The 14,278-nt window shown below is 47.6% G+C and overlaps 1 protein-coding gene across 4 annotated transcripts in view; it reads left to right on the forward strand.

Moving 5' to 3' along the window:
* Window positions 1–14,278, forward strand: part of cnksr3 (cnksr family member 3) — a 226,273-nt gene that overhangs the window by 108,318 nt on the left and 103,677 nt on the right. The gene's annotated exons all lie outside the window — the stretch shown is intronic.

The following is a 14,278-nucleotide window of genomic DNA, read 5'->3' on the forward strand; positions in this document are numbered from 1 at the left end:
AAGTGGTCCTGTAGGATTTCTACTATGCGTTCAAAATTCTTATCCACGGGCTTCTCTGGGGTTATTAGGTTTTGCAGTAAGCCGTAAGTTTTTGCACCCATGGAATTTAACAAAACCAGTGCTTTCCTAGCATCTGGCACTTCATTCGCCCTGCAGTACACCTCCATGCGTTCCACATATGTCGCCCAATCTTCAACTTCATTGTCGAACGCAGTGATACTGCCACTCTTCGGCATCCCTGGGTGTGATTTAACTGTCTAAAATGGCGTCTCCCGCGCTCTCCCTTCTTCTCCGCTGGCACAAAATGGCATCTCCCTTGCTTTCCTTTCTTCCTGCGCTCGCCCTTCTCCACTGCGGCTTCTAAAATGGCGTCTCCTGCGCTCTCCCTTCTCCCCGCAGACGCGGTTCAGCCCTTGAGCCCTGGCTGTGCGCTGCACGTTCTTCTGTGCACCTTTACTGTTGCCGTCGCTCGGTCCTGAACCCGGCTGCTGCTTTACCCTCTCTTGTTTTTCCTCAACGCCGCTCGGTTTTCAACCCCCGGCTGTGCCCTGTGCGCTTCACCCTCTCTCTTACCCCGTCGACGCTGCTCGGCTTTTTCTCTGCTGTCGGTCGGCTCCAGCCGCCGCTGTCCGGGAAGGGTCTGCGCTGTACCTGTTGCCAGTCTGTTGCTGGATCGTCGTGGCTGGGGAACCAAGCCCGGCTCTCAACAGCCATCCCTGCGATGTTCACTCTCTGCCGGATGACTGGGCGGTTGCTCGTGGTCGACGCCCGTGCTTCTGGCCTCGACTTTCTTCCACTGCCCTCCCGGAGCGAATCCTTGAAGGGAGATGCAGAGTTGCAGGTAGATTTGAATCGACCTCGTCGCCACTGTTGAATCCGTGATTCTTAAAGTATGATGTTTTCCAGTAACTACACGGAGGCTGTAACTTAACAATCAACAGGTGTTTACTGGAGGAGGGTAGTCTAAAGACTGACCGTACAGAGGCATGCTCAAGGCTTATATACAGGTGTGGTCACTGCCGGTACTACAGTGTACAGGAGCTGTAAAAGTAGTTCTCTCAAAGGTACATACACTACAATATCAATGCCAGCTCTTTCTAACCTGTCAAAGCTTTTAATATTGGATTAAAATGATCTTTGAAGTAAGCATTTTGTACCATTCCTAAAATTTCCAGTATGCAAACTTCAAATTATCATATGATTTATGCCAGAAACAAGGAAGAACTTTTGCTTTTATATAGTGCCTTTCACTACCTCAGATGTCGCAAAGAGTTTCAGACCTCAAGGGGTATGGGGAGAGAGCGGGAATATGGTATTGAGATAGAGGTTCAGCCATGATCTTGAATGGCGGAGCAGGCTCGAAGGGCCGAATGGCCTACTCCTGCTTCTATGTTTCTAGGCCCATATGGTTCTTTTGAAGAGCAGTCAGTCACTGTTCTAATGTAGGGAAATGCGGCAGCTAATTTGTGTACAGAAAGATCCCACAGCCAGCAATGAGAGAAATAACCAGGTACTGTAATCTGTTTAATGGTGTTGGTTGATGAATAAATGTTGGCCAGGGCACTGGGGAGAACTCCCCTGCTCCTTCTCTTCAAATAGTGGCATAGGATCTTTTGCCTCCGTTTAACCTCTTATCAGAAAGATGGCACCTATGACAGGGCAGTACTTCCTCAGTGCTGCACTGAAATGTCATCCAAGAATATGTGCACAGGTCTCTGCTGTGGGGTTTGAACCAACTCCTTTTGACATAGTCAAGAGCTACCACTGAGCTGAGGTGGATTCTAATCAAGACGTGCAAAGTACCAAATTGGTAAAAGTTCCTTTCAATAATACCTGGTTATATATTTAGTATTCTATTGCAGTACTCAACAACCATTTGAATGGAAATGCTGGATGAGTCTAATGAACTCTGCTCCCTTATCTATAAAAGTGCATGACTGCTGAGGATTTCGGTATTTAATCTGTTGACCGTAAGAATTTGCACTTTGTTGTTTGTTTTTCTGCCTGAGTGCATGTGGCAAATCTAAGCTAAATTACTGTTCAACTGTTGGCTTCAGCAATGTTGAGAGAAAGTTTGCTGCCTCAAGACTTGAACCTGCATTGATGAAGGACTTCTGTTCTGACATGCTGGATTTCTCATGTTTTATAGCACATGGGAATTAGCCCATTCTAGTCTGTCATTACTTTGGGCATGTTTTAATGCGTGTCCTAATTGGCAACATTGGTGAGAATTGCTAATATTTCTATTCAATCACCAATCTGCCAAAAAGAAAACTGCACGAAAGCCTGGGGTTAATATCTTGTTTCTATAAGAAAACCCTGAAGAAATGCTTGCACAACGATTAACCACCCATGGTTTTTTTAACAAACTGATTTGTACTATCTATCCACCCTGACCTGCAATAAAAACTAATTAATTTTTTCAAATTTAAATTATTTAAGTTATTATGTAATTTATAGTTATTTTAAAAATGTGATGCTTTTTAACATTTATTTAAAGTTTTAGTTATGTTTTGGGGCTGATTTTTATTCATAGATTTGACAGGTCTTCCTGTCAAATCTATGAATAGAGATTCCCTGCTACGATTGGCTCTCCATGGCCCACGTGATCCCAGGGGACGCTTTGAACTAACTGCGCCCCTGGGATACGCAAGCACTGCGCGCCGGCAGTTGGAGGCAGCCCAGGATCGGAATCCCACATGGGCCCATAGCACAACGGTCGTCACGCTAGGTTAAGTGCAGGTCGGGGGCTTGCACCCATGGGAAGCCTCCAACCCGAATTTCTAGCCCAATATTTGCTTATAAAATGCGTAGTGTACAGTAACTCCTTGCGCTAGTGCATTGTGCTGGATCCTCAGTGCATTGTAGCAAGGCTCTACTGTATCCTTAAAGCGAGTGTTCCTTCCTTTGCCAGTTCTAGGGTCACTATGCAGCTTCCAGGATTAGTTTACCACATCTGTTACTTTGTAGGTAACTTGACTCTAGCACGATAATTGCACACAGTGCTAATTTTAAAACCAATTGCCAGTCAGCATAAAGCAAGGCATTTTCTACGGTGTTCAAAACGTGGGATGTCTTAACACAGTTGCTTGCAAATCTGTAGTGCGAGAAAGTGCTAAGTTGTGTGCTGTTTTGATATTTGAATCATGAATATATTTTGGAGTCTTTATTCCTCTGCGAGTCCAGTATAAATACTGCAGATTTCCAATATAAAAATCATGTATAAAAGTACATTTTCAAAGCCTGTAAAATAGAATTTGGAGCGATTCCAATGCCTTTGCTTTTACTTTTTGGTCCACAGACCCCTTCCCCTGATATTTGAGGTAGGTCTGTGAAGGCCGGTAATTAAACAAATACGTGTTGCTGATCTGTACAGGTGGGCAGTGGTCCCTCCAAAAAGGCTGCATGCAACATCCAGTGCCACTGTCGGTACCTATCTATTTGCCAACTGTATGGGGGGGGGAGAAAACCATCCCAGAGTTGGTGCATCATCTTGCCACCTGTTGCAGATGCCTCCAGCAGCGGTGCTGCATTATAAATTTGGTGTTGGTATTCAATTTGTTCGTGCTCCATTTTTATGTTCGTAGTTTACCTACCAAGTGTGTTAATGTCTTAACACATTGCCATCTATATTGTTCACCACCTCCTATTTGGCTCCAATTATTATGTATAATTTATATGGTGATTTAAAGGCAAACTCCTTTTGATGAAATTTAAAGCGTTTTATGTTCTGGTCTGCTGGTTCTCATTCATAATTTGTCATGTAAAAGCACTTCTAGGCTGAACCAAATAAAGTGTTTACATTGAGAGAATAGATAAATTATCTGAAATATTGGTCCAGTTAATGGGTGTGTGTTTACTGCAAGGCAAGAATGAAATGAAAACTAAAATGGCCATGTTAAACAGTTCAATTCTGATAAAAGGCCAAGTAATCTTGATCCAAGTATAATCAAAAGAATATTTACAAATATGAAACATTTGATAAGTGCATGAACTTGTCAGTTACAAATGGTAAGGCTATATGGTGTTGAAAAGGCAACTGAAACTTGGAATTGTGCTAATTTGTGTTAATTGGTTTTGTATAAACTAACACATTGAATCTCAAGGGTTTATCTGCAGTATAAACTGTACATGAACTTGCCACTGAACTAAGTGCCTCTGCAATCCTTTGTATGTCCAGCCTACGATCTTGTTTTGTGCAAAATGTCCATTTTTAGCATGTGCTAGAAAACAAAATTCACTTGGCTAGTAAAATCTGACTTTCACAATCCAAAACCAGAGATTTACTTTGAATTTACAAAACTGAGTGTGTAAGTATCGATAAATTCCCATTTCACAAATATAGAAAGTATTGGTAGGTTTAGTTCACATTTCTGAAAGCCATGCTCTGCACTTGACATCTGTATTGAAACATTTTTTGTGGGTGAAATAAATCCGGTATTGGGTTGCATATCCAGAGGTCTTCATCTGTCCATGATTTAGAACTTCAGTGTGGAGTTTTATTGAACTGTTTTGATCCCACAGTGATGAAATTTCAGAATCTGATCTGGTGAGGTTTCTTTCTGTGCACTTACAACCTTGAAATCTGTGAGTGTAGTAACCCTCTGCTTTTGAAGTGGCCTGTGTAAGTCCTGGGTGATGCTTCACAATGAAGACTTAAAAAGAAGAAAGACTTGCATTTATATAGCGCCTTTCACAATCTTGGAATGTCTCAAAGCACTACAGCCAATGAAGTATTTTTGTAGAGTAGTCACTGTTGTAATGTAGGAAACGCAGTAGCCAATTTGTGCACCGCAAGGTCCCACAAACAGCAATGTGATTATGACCAGATTCCTTTCAGTGATGTTGGTTGAGGGATAAATATTGGTCAGAACACCAGGGAGAACCTCCCTGCTCCTCTTTGGCAATAGATGTATTACATCCACCTGAGAGGGAAGAAGGGGCCTCAGTTTAACGATTCACCCAAAAGATGACAACTCAACAGTGCAGCACTTCCTCTGTACTGCACTGGAGTGTCGGCTTAGATTTTGTGCTCACTTCTCTGGAGTGGGACTTGAACTCTCAACCTTCTAATTCTGGGGTGTGTGCTACCAACTGAGCCATGCCTGACTTTTTTAAAAATTGCCTGTGAAAAATAAACACACTGCAGTTTTTTGGAGCAGGCCCACCACCATCTTTGCAGGGCAGCTAGGGATGAGCATTAGTTGTAGCTTTGCCAGCAACACCCAATATCACAGATCAAAAGTTTTGAAGAAAGCAATAGTTTATAAAAATCTTGATTTAAGCACAATCCTGATTCCATCCAAAATCTCTTGGCCAGATTTTTTAAAAAGGCAATTGGAATCCTTAGTTTTGGAGGCATAGAATACAAAAGCAAGGAAGCAATCGTTGAACTTGTGCCAGACCTTTAGGTCACAGTTGAATTTATTATATAAAAGCAACAAAAATGGAACGGCGTAGATTCACGAGGATGTAGCTGGGTGCAGGAAGCTAGTTATAGAAGGAGACTTGAGAAGTTGGGACTTTTATCTGTGTAAGGTATTGAAGATTTGGACGAGACAAACCATGTTCGATTCTTCCAGTGGTCAGCAAGACTGTGACGAGGGCATAAATCTAAAGGGACATGAGAAAAAGATTCTTTACTCAGGGTGGTTAGAATGTGAAATTTTGTGCCACAAAATGCTGTTGAAGCAATTGTTTAAAAGGGCTGAAGAGTGGGCTTAGAGTTGGGTGGTTCACGTGGAGGAAATTGGACCAATACAGATTTAATTGGCCAGTTTCTATGCTGTAACGTTTCATGAATATCAAACTGAAATGTACACTGGCATTCTGTTTGCAGCTGGATGAGGTTGTGCCTTTTTTTATTCGTTTATGGGATCAGGGTGTCGCTGGCAAGGCCAGCATTTATTGCCCATTCCTAGTTGCCCTTGTGGTGAGCCGCCGCCTTGTACCGCTGCAGTCCGTGTGGGGAAGGTACTCCCATAGTGCTATTAGGGAGGGAGTTCCAGGATTTTGACCCAGCGACGATGAAGGATCGGTGATATATTTCTAAGGCAGGCTGGTGTGTAACTTGGAGGTGGTGGTGTTGTTCCCATGCGCCTGCTGCCCTTGTCCTTCTAGGTGCAAGAGGTCGTGGGTTTGGGAGGTGCTGCCGAAGAAGCCTTGGCGAGTTGCTGCAGTGCATCTTTTAGATGGCGTACACTGCAGACACAGTATGCCGGTGGTGGATGGGGTGCTAATCAAGCTGGCTGCTTTGTCCTGGATGGTGTCGAGCTTCTTGAGTGTTGTTGGAGCTGCACTCATCCAGGCAAGTGGAGAGTATTCCATCACACTCCTTACTTGTGCCTTGTAGATGGTGGAAAGGCTTTGGGGAGTCAGGAGGTGAGACACTCGCCACAGAATACCTAGCCTCTGACCTGCTCTTGTTGCCACAGTATTTATGTGGCTGGTCCAGTTAAGTTTCTGGTTAATGGTGACCCCCCAGGATGTTGATAGTGGGGGAATTTGGCGATGGTAATGCCATTGAATGTCATGGGGAGGTGGTTAGACTCGCTTGTTGGAGAAAGGCATTGCCTGGCACTTCTGTGGCGCGAATGTTACCTGCCACTTAGCCCAAGCCTGAACGTCGTACAGGTCTTGTTGCATGCGGGCATGGACTGCTTCATTACCTGTGGAGTTGTGAATGGTGCTGAACACTGCGGTCATCAGCGAACATCCCCATTTCTGACCAAATGTTGGAGGGAAGGTCATTGATGAAGCAGCTGGAGATGGTTGGGCCTAGGACACTGCCCTGAGGAACTCCTGCAGCGATGTCCTGGGGCTGTGATGATTGACCTTCAACCACCACAACCATCTTCCTTTGTGCTAGGTATGACTCCAGCCAGTGGAGCATTTTCCCCCGATTCCCATTGACTTCAGTTTTACTAGGGCTCCTTGATGCTCCTCGGTCAAATGCTGCCTTGATGTCAAGGGCAATCACTCTCGCCTCACCTGGAATTCAGCTCCTTTGTCCATGTTTGGACTGATATACCTATCAATTCATTCCATGAAAAGCGACGAGTTAAGATAGTAACTATAGGTTTTTATTGGCTAAATAACAGAGCCCACCTTCGTGGGTGATCGGTTCCAACAAGGAAGAATACTAGCCAAGCGGTCACCTTTATACCTGGGCAAGCAGGCGGAGCCATGGGCGGAGTCAGCTGAGGCATGCCTAGGTATAACAGCGTGCGTGGCAAGAGGTAACCTTGTGTAGTGATAACAACAGTGTAAACAGTGATAACAACAGTGTAACAATAGTGAATGGTTGTGAACTATAACAGTGGTTTACCACATTCACCCCTTGTTTAAAATTGAGTCCGGAGGGGTGAAGTGTACTACCAGTTCGTGTATGTCAGTCTATCAGGAGGCCTCGTAAGCCTTTCTGACCGGCGCGGCGGCGGTGGTGCAGTATCCGATGTTAATGCTGGTGTCTGCGTGGTCGACGAAGGCCCCTGGGGTTCCGGCATGCCGCCTACAGGAGCTGGATTTGGGGGAGTGGTGGGGGATAACGGTGGTGTCTCAGGGGTGCCCGAGGGTGCGAGGTCTCGCAAGGAGACTGTGTCCTCCCGCCCGTCTGGGTATTCCACATAGGCATACTGGGGGTTGGCGTGCAGGAGGTTCACCCTCTCGACCAGGGGGTCCGTTTTATGGGTCCTCACTTGCTTCCACAGCAGGACGGGCCCCGGAGAAGTCAGCCATGTTGGTAGCGAGGTTCCCGTAGTCGACTTCCTGGGGAAAACGAACATTTGCTCATGAGGGGTGGCGTTAATGGCGGTACAAAGCAGTGACCGGATGGAATGGAGCGCTGCCGGGAGGACTTCCTGCCAGCGAGAGGTTGGGAGGCCCTTAGACTTTAGGGCTAAGAGGACGGCCTTCCAAACTGTCGCGTTCTCCCTTTCCACCTGGCCGTTCCCCCAGGGGTTGTAGCTGGTGGTCCTGTTCGCAGCAATACCTCTCGCGAGCAGGAACTGGCGAAGTTCCTCGCTCATGAAGGATGAGCCCCGGTCGCTATGTATATAGTTCGGGAACCCGAACAAGGCGAAGAGGTCGTTCAGGCATTTGATGACCGTGGTACTGGTCATGTCTGGGCAGGGGATGGCGAAGGGGAAACGGGAGTACTCGTCAATAATGTTGAGGAAGTACACATTACGGTCAGAGGACGGGAGGGGCCCCTTAAAATCGATGCTCAAGCGCTCGAAGGGGCGGGTGGCCTTGATCAGGCTTGCTCTGTCCGGCCTATAGAAATGCGGTTTGCATTCGGCACAGGTTTGGCAGTTCCTGGTCAAGGTCCTGACCTCCTCGATGGAGTAGGGCAGGTTGCGGGCCTTAATGAAGTGGTAAAGTCTAGTGACCCCGGGGTGGCAGAGGTCGTTGTGGAGGGTCTGCAGTCTATCAACTTGCGCGTTGGCGCATGTACCTCGTGATAGAGCATCCGGGGGCTCGTTGAGTTTACCAGGCCGGTACAAGATATCGTACTCGTAGGTGGAGAGCTCAATTCTCCACCTCAAGATCTTGTCGTTCTTGATTTTGCCCCTCAGCTTGTTATTAAACATCAAAGCAACCGAACGCTGGTCGGTGAGGAGGGTAAATCGTTTGCCTGCCAGGTAATGCCTCCAGCGTCGTACCGCTTCCACAATCGCCTGGGCCTCCTTCTCGACCGATGAGTGTCGGATCTCAGGGCCCTGGAGGGTCCTTGAGAAGAAGGCCACAGGTCTCCCCGCCTGGTTAAGGGTTGCAGCTAGGGCGAAGTCGGATGCATCGCTCTCCACTTGGAAAGGGATGGACTCATCCACTGCGTGCATTGTGGCCTTCGCAATGTCTCCTTTTATGCGGGAGAAGGCTGCGCATGCTTCTGCTGTCAGGGGGAAGGAGGTGGACTTCATGAGGGGTCTGGCTTTGTCCGCATAATTGGGCACCCATTGGGCATAGTAAGCGAAGAGCCCCAGGGTTCTCTTCAGTGCCTTTTGACAGTGGGGAAGGGGAAGCTCCATGAGGGGGCGCATTCTTTCGGGGTCGGGGCCGATGACTCTGTTCTCTACTATGCAGCCGAGGATGGCAAGGCGCGAGGTGTTAAACACACATTTCTCCTTATTGTAAGTGAGGTTCAGCCGTTGGGCCGTACGGAGGAATTTCTCCAGATTAACATCGTGGTCCTGCTGGTCGTGGCCGCAGATGGTGACGTTATCTAGATAAGGAAACGTGGCCTGCAGCGCGTTCTGGTCAACCATCCGGTCCATCTCCCTTTGGAAGACCGAAACCCCGTTGGTGACGCCGAAGGGAACCCTAAGGAAGTGGTAGAGGCAGCCATTCGCCTTGAAGGCGGTATACTGGCGGTCCTTAGGGCGGATAGGGAGTTGGTGATAGGCCGACTTAAGGTCGATGGTGGAGAATACCCGGTACTGTGCAATCTGGTTGACCATGTCAGATATGCGGGGGAGGGGGTATGCGTCCAGCTGGGTGTACCGGTTTATGGTTTGGCTGTAGTCGATGACCAGGTGGTTTTTATTGCCGGTCTTAACGACTACGACCTGGGCACGCCAGGGGCTGGTGCTCCCCTCGATGATGCCCTCCTTCAGGAGACACTGCACCTCAGAGCTAATAAAAGCTCTGTGCCCGGCGCTGTACTGCCTGCTCTTGGTAGCGACGGGTTTACAGTCGCGGGTGAGGTTAGCGAACAAGGAGGGGGGCGGGACTTTGAGAGTGGAGAGGCCGCAGGTGGTATGCGGCGGGCGGTTTAAAAACTGCTGGTTGTAGACTGTGAGTGGGGGGAGGGGTCCACCGTATGCCAAAGTGACACTTTGGAGGTGGCATTGGAAATCCAGCCCTAGTAGGACGGCAGCGCAGAGCTGGGGCAGGATGAGAAGTTTAAAGTTTTTATATTCCGTGCCCCTAACCGACAGGGTCACCACACAGTATCCGCTGACGTCTGTTGAATGGGACGTCGACGCCATCGAGATCCGATGGCGCGTTGGCCGGACAGTGAGGGAGTAGCAGCGCACCGTGTCTGGGTGAATAAAACTCTCTGTGCTCCCGCTGTCGAACAGGCAGGTCGTGGCGTGGCCGTTTACCTCGATGTCCATCATGGGCCTGGACAGATGATGCGGGAGAGCTTGGTCAAGCGTGACGGAGGCCAGTGTATGGCTGAGTGAGCTGCTGTCGTCGGCAGATGAGGCGGTGGTCGGGTCTGGAGACAACATGGCGGCCGAGTGCGGTGAACAAAATGGCGGAGAAGATGGCCGCCCCCACGACTCATGAGGCACTGCTGGCATCTGTGGCCTTGATCAAAGATGGCCACCCCCACAACTCACATGAGGCACTGCTGGCGTCTGTGGCTTTCCCTCTGCAGGCGTTCGCGAAGTGGCCTTTTTTTCTGCAGCCAGAGCAGGTCGCGTTCCTTGCAGGGCAGCGCGCCCTTTGTCTCGCCTGGCCACAGAAATAGCAGCTGGCGGCCCGATCGCGGGGCTCCGCTGCCGCAGCAGGTCCCGGGGGTGGCGGTCCCGATCGATTCCGGGACATCGACGCCGTAGTAGGTCCCAGGGGCGGCGGTGCGAGGGGTATTGCGGCCGGAGTCGGGCCCGAGTCCCACGGTCGCGCAGCACTGTACCCGGAGTACGCCTCGAGGTCCCGATGGGCCACTTCCAGGGAGCGCGCGAGGGCTGTAGCTGCTTTAAAGTCGAGGTCCTTTGATTCAAGCAGTCTTTGCCGTGAGTAGTCGGACCGAAGGCCTTTCACGAAGGCATCACGGATATTTCCTTCAGCATGTTGTGCAGCCGATACAGCTTTAAAGTCACAGTCCCTGCCGAGTGTTTATAGCGCCCGTAAAAATTCATCTACAGACTCTCCTGGCTGTTGCGAGCGGGCTCTTAGATGTCTGGCATACATTGAATTTACTGGGTTCCGGTACTGCTCTTTTAGCAGGTCGAGGGCCTCCTCGTATGTATCAAGGTCCTGGATCAGTGCAAATACTTTAGGGCTCACCTGGGCGGTCAGAACTCTTAGTTTGTCGGCTTCCGATGGCACGCTGGAGGCTACCAGGTAGGATTCAAAGCAGCTCAGCCAGTGATCGAAGTCGAGGGCTGAATTCGCTGCCTGTGGGTTTAGATCCAGGTACGGCGGTCGGAGGGCTCGCAGCCAAGTCGGCTGCTGGGGCTGGTCAGTCATTTCAAAATTTAGCCAATAAAATTGATATACCTATCAATTCATTCCATGAAAAGCGACGAGTTAAGATAGTAACTATAGGTTTTTATTGGCTAAATAACAGAGCCCACCTTCGTGGGTGATCGGTTCCAACAAGGAAGAATACTAGCCAAGCGGTCACCTTTATACCTGGGCAAGCAGGCGGAGCCATGGGCGGAGTCAGCTGAGGTATGCCTAGGTATAACAGCGTGCGTGGCAAGAGGTAACCTTGTGTAGTGATAACAACAGTGTAACAATAGTGAACGGTTGTGAACGATAACAGTGGTTTACCACATGGACCAAGACTGTAATGAGGTCGGGAGCCGAGTGGTCTTGGCGGAACCCAAACTGGGCATCAGTGAGCAGGTTATTCGTGATATGTATTAGCATATCAGCCACTTTTGTAGGTGGCATACAAGGTGGTTGTGTTTTTTAGATACTTGATTCATAGGATTACATTACATAGGATATACGGCACAGAAACAGGCCATTCGGTCCAACCAGTCCATGCCGGCGTTTATGCTCCACTCGAGCCTCCTCCCGTCTTTCCTCATCTAAATCTATCGGCATAACCCTCTATTCCCTTCTCCCTCATATGCTTGTCCAGCCTCTCTTTAAATGAATCTATACTATTTGTTTCAACCACTCCGTGGTAGAGTTCCACATTCTCACCACTCTTTGAGTAAAGAAGTTTCTTCTGAATTCCCTTTTGGATTTCTTGGTGACTATCTTATATTGATGGCCTCTAGTTATGTTCTTCCCCACAAGTGGAAACATTCTCTCTCTATCCACTCTATCAAAAGCTCTCCATTTTAAAGACCTCTATTAGGTCACCCCTGATGCGCCATCAATTACTCAAAAGACTGAGGTTAAGCGAGTAACAACCAGGCTTTTATTAACTAAAGAATGAAGGTCTTGTCTCGAGTGGTCGACCCGTCCAGAATACTAAGGGACTGGGAGGTAGTCACTTATATACCTGGAATAGTGGGAGGAGTCGGCCGAGGCATGTCCAGACCTGTACCTAGTGGAACACACATACAGACACAGACAGGTGTAACAGTGGTTTACCACAACCCCTCAGCCTTTTTTCAAGAGAAAAGAGAACCAGCCTGTTCATCCTTTCCTGATATGTATACCCTTGCATTTCTGGTATCGTCTTTGTAAATCTTCTCTGCAGCCTCTCCAGTGCCTCTATATCCTTTTTATAATATGGCGACCAGAACTGTACACAGTACTCCAAGTGTGGTCTAACCAAGGTTCGATACAGGTTTAGCATAACTTCCCTATTTTTCAATTCTATCCCTCGAAATAAACCCTAGTGCTTGGTTTGCTTTTTTTTATATGGCCTTGCTAACCGGTGTCGCAACTTTGTGATTTGTGTATTTGTACTCCTAGATCCTTTTGTTCCTCTACCCCACCTAGACTCGCACCCTCCAAGTAATGTGACCTCCCTATTCTTCCTACCAAAATGTAATACCTCACATTTATCTGTGTTGAACATTATTTGCCCATTCTGCAAGTTTATTAACGTTCTCCTGTAATTTGTTGTAGTCCTCCTCTGTATTGACTATCTCTTTTCCTCGCCCCCCCCCCGCCCCCCCCCCCCCCCCCCCCCCCCCACACACACAAATTTGGTATCATCTGCAAATTTAGAAATTGTGTTTTTGATTCCGAAGTCTAAATCGTTAATATAAATTGTGAACAGCAGTGGTCCCAGCACTGATCCTTGTGGAACACCACTACCCAGCTTCTGCCACTGGGAATAGCTACCCTTTACTCCCAAATAACAGAGAATGCTGGAAAAACTCAGCAGGTCAGGCAACATCCGTGGAGAGAAATTTGAGTTGACGTTTTGGTTTGAAACCCTTCTTCAAAACTGGAAAGAAAATAAAAAGATCGAAGGCAAAGCTGCGATCGAACAAAAGAGACAATAAAAGGTATGCGAAGCCAGATGAGATGGTAATGGGCCCGTGGAGACAAAAGGCAGCTGAGATTAGGTGTGAAGTGTACTGGCAGGATAAGGACAGCTGCCAGGTGAGAGAGAAACAAAAGGAAAGGTTGGGGGGGGGGGGGGGTGGGGAGAAAAAAAGGACCCAAAACAAAGGGGTGGAAAAAATTAAAAGGAAAAAAGTAATAGGGGCCGAGGTTATGATCTGAAATTATTGAACTCGATATTGAGTCCGGAAGGCTGCAAAGTGCCTAATCGGAAGATGATTTGCTGTTCCTCAAGTTTACGTTGAGCTTCCGTGGAACAATACAAGAGGCCAAGGACGGTGAGGTCCGAGTGGGAATGGAGCGGTGAATTGAAATGACAGGCGACCGGAAGCTCGGGGTCACCCTTACGACTGAACGGAGGTGTTCCGCAAAGCGGTCACCCAATCTGCGTTTGGTCTCCCCATTGTACCCTTTACTCCCACTCTCTGCTTTCTGTCTTGAAGCCAGCTAGCAATCCATTCTGCTACTTGTCCCCTGACTCTGCATTCTCTGACCTTATTCATTAGTCTATTATGGGGTACCTTATTGAAGGCCTTTTGAAAATCTAGATAAATTACATCTACTGCATTACCATTGTGTATTCTGTTACCCCTTTAAAAAAAAAAATTCAGTGAGGTTGGTCAAGCATGATTTTCCCTTTTGAAATCCATGCTGACTATTCATTATTATACTTTTCGTTTCGAGATGTTCTTCTATTCTCTACTTTCAGTAAGTGAATTTAACTAGAAAACAGCTTATTGTAGCTGGACTAGATTTTACCTACCTTTTTTTATTTAAAAAATACTCGCTCTTCTCTTTCATTCCCCCCCCACCCGTGTCCGCTTCAATCTGCTTCACAAATGGCATACAAAATGCGGACTATATGCTATATGGCACACCCTGCATTGCCTCTTTCCTCCTCTCCACCCTTCTCCCAATGTGACTCTGCATCTTAAAAGTAGTAGTATTTATTGAGACCAAATGTTTCAAGGTAGGGAAACTTGAGCAGTCAATTGTTCCTGTGAAGTGATGAAATGTTTTATTACGCAATTGTGCTGTTGTATTAAAATACTCCGGTTTCACTCGCAAT

The sequence above is a fragment of the Somniosus microcephalus genome, chromosome 3 (assembly GCF_052327205.1).
Source record: "Somniosus microcephalus isolate GS21.2 chromosome 3, FLI_Smic_1.0, whole genome shotgun sequence".
Classification (NCBI taxonomy): Eukaryota; Metazoa; Chordata; class Chondrichthyes; order Squaliformes; family Somniosidae; genus Somniosus; species Somniosus microcephalus.